The sequence below is a fragment of the Oreochromis aureus genome, linkage group 3 (genome assembly GCF_013358895.1).
Source record: "Oreochromis aureus strain Israel breed Guangdong linkage group 3, ZZ_aureus, whole genome shotgun sequence".
Classification (NCBI taxonomy): domain Eukaryota; kingdom Metazoa; phylum Chordata; class Actinopteri; order Cichliformes; family Cichlidae; genus Oreochromis; species Oreochromis aureus.
The window spans coordinates 9442104-9444601 of NC_052944.1; the positions used below are offsets into that span (position 1 = coordinate 9442104).

Here is a 2498-nt window from a genome sequence, read left to right on the forward strand (position 1 = left end):
TTTTGGAATTACAGTATCAATTCCAGTACTAGCACTATTTTGTTTTGCATAAGGAAAGGAAGATTGAATGCTTGAAAACAACCTTTTAGTAGATGGAATGTCTTCTTTTCCCTGATAGTTGTCAAAGAAAAGAAAACAGATGCAGGCAACAGCAGGACGGAGAACACCCTATTAAGTGTAATGGGGCTCTTCTTTTAAGTAGAAGTAAATAGAGAAATATATGTAGAGTATGTATATATAGAAGGATATGTGAGTGAAGTTGGCCCCCCCACCTTCTTCAAATCCAACAAAAATGGTATCAAACGTTTGTGCTACGTTTGAGCTGGTTTGTGCTGCAAAAATTTTCGTTTGTGCTACTATCATTTTAAAGATATTAATAAAAATTTCTAGAGGTCATCAGAGGTCAACCAGCCCCCCCACATTAATTAAATCAAACAAAATGGGTGTCAATCAACTGTGCTACGTTTGTGCTGGTTTGTGCTGCTAAAATTGTTGTTTGTGCTGCTTCTGTTTTAAAGATATTAATGAAAATGTAAAGGTCAAAAGGTCAACCAGCCCCCCCACATTACCCTAATCAAACAAAATTGATGTCAAACGTTTGTGCTACGTTTGTGCTGCAAAAATGTTTGTTTGTGCTGCTATCATTTTAAAAATTTTAATAAAATAACTTCTTGATGCGTGCTTAATCATCCAGGTAAGTAAATCCCAAAAGGTTGATTCTGTTCATCTGGACATTTTCAGTTGGAGAAACGTTTCGTCACTCATCCAAGTGACTTCTTCAGTCTCAGCTGACTGCACATTTCCCAGATCTTATAAACACATGTGAGTGAAGTTGGCCCCCCTACCTTCTTCAAATCGAACAAAATTGATGTCAAACATTTGTCCTGCAAATTATTTTGTTTGTGCAGGTTATGTTTCCCTAATTTTATAAACAGTACATGTACAGTGAGAGAGAGATGTTACATCTGTCTTCACTTGCATCCCAGTCATAGAAGCGTTGGAGGTAGTTCATAAGAGATTACAGGATCACCCCAACCTCAGCAACAGGACCACTCTCAGCACTGATCAGTTGTGTTTGCTTTTGGAACTGTGTCTTAATTCCACCTATTTTGCATAAGGGTCAGTACTACAGGCAGAAACCTAGGTGTGCCATGGGTTCCCACAGGCCCCTGGTCAAAGTCACCAAACCAGTTCGTAAGCAGGTACAGGTGTGGCAAGAAGGGTCCTCAGAGGCACTGCAAGACTGCTTTTCCACCACAGGCTGCCACACACGACAACACCACAGACTTTCAGGAATATACAGAAACTGTCATTGCCTACATCCCAAAATGCATCGATGATGTCACAGAGACCAGGTGTCACGGGTTGCTTAGAGGATCCACTCGCAGGACTCCTGAGTAGCGTTTAAACAGAGACGGTTTATTTACAGATCTTCACCAAGTGTATGTACAGACAGTGCGGGGTTAGTGCTATATACAAGACGTGAGGGGCAGAGGTCCAGGGCTCCAGGGAAAACAGGGAAATCACACACGCCCTCAGTTCAACCTCTCTCTTCTCTGCTAGCGACCAGTCACTCCTTCCACACTCCACACGGGGAAACACGGCGACGAGTCCGGGGAATCTAGGAACAAAGAAACACTCGTTAAGTCTCTGAGACGGAGGCACAGGAAACTTGAGCTAGACGTGTACTGACTAGAGCCTTCACAACAATCCAGCGTTGAACAGCTGATCTCCTCCTTCTAATATACCAGCTGGTCTGATGAGGCCCAGGTATTCCCAATCCAGGAAGGCTTATTTGAGTTTATGTGATGGAGCTTCAGGTCTGTCTCTTTATTTAAGTTTCTGTTGGAAAAATAACCGACTTTTATCCAGTGTGAAACACTGAGGATATCAAAGAACAAATGATAATTGACAGGCACTGAAAAACCTCTCAAAGAGAGTAGCCTATAGTCTTAAAGACTGTGCATAGTTTCAGAAAGCTTTTCTCTGTTTTACAGAGACTGCAATATCTAATTTGCACCCAACTCTAAGCATAATATAAACAGTGAAGCTGGAGGATGAAAGCGAACATTTTTCCACTCGTTAAAAGTTAACATGAGGATTCTCGGTGGTCAAGGACAAATGCAATCGCATGGCAGGATGCTGTAAACACACCGAACTTCAGAGTGGAGAATAACTGAGATGATCCATCCACAATACGAGGTTAGTCATTCATATACTGCTGCATGGGCTGGGCTGTAGTTACATGGTAAGGTTTTAAAAACTGAGCTTTAAAATGAATAGCGGTAATAAAACCCAAGAGAGGCTGACAGTGATCACTGACTGTTTTTAGGGGCTTTAAAACATGTTAAAAACACAAAAGCCATATTAAACGCAGGGTAGTTTGGGCCCGGAAGCAGGATTCGTCACGTCATCACTTAAAGACCGGATTAGTAGCCCTGCTGAGTTTTCAGCTTGCAAGATAAAAAAGCTGTAATTATTTTTCGTGCACGTGTCCT

At 41.7% G+C, this 2498-nt stretch overlaps 1 long non-coding RNA gene across 1 annotated transcript; it reads right to left on the minus strand.

Annotated features, from left to right (window-relative positions):
- Window positions 1-1398: 1398 nt before the first annotated feature.
- LOC120433814 lies at window positions 1399-2093 on the minus strand. The gene is made up of 2 exons (XR_005608782.1): window positions 1694-2093; window positions 1399-1621 (listed from the first exon to the last, which is right to left on the minus strand). It is a non-coding gene; the product is annotated as an uncharacterized LOC120433814 (long non-coding RNA).
- Window positions 2094-2498: the final 405 nt, after the last annotated feature.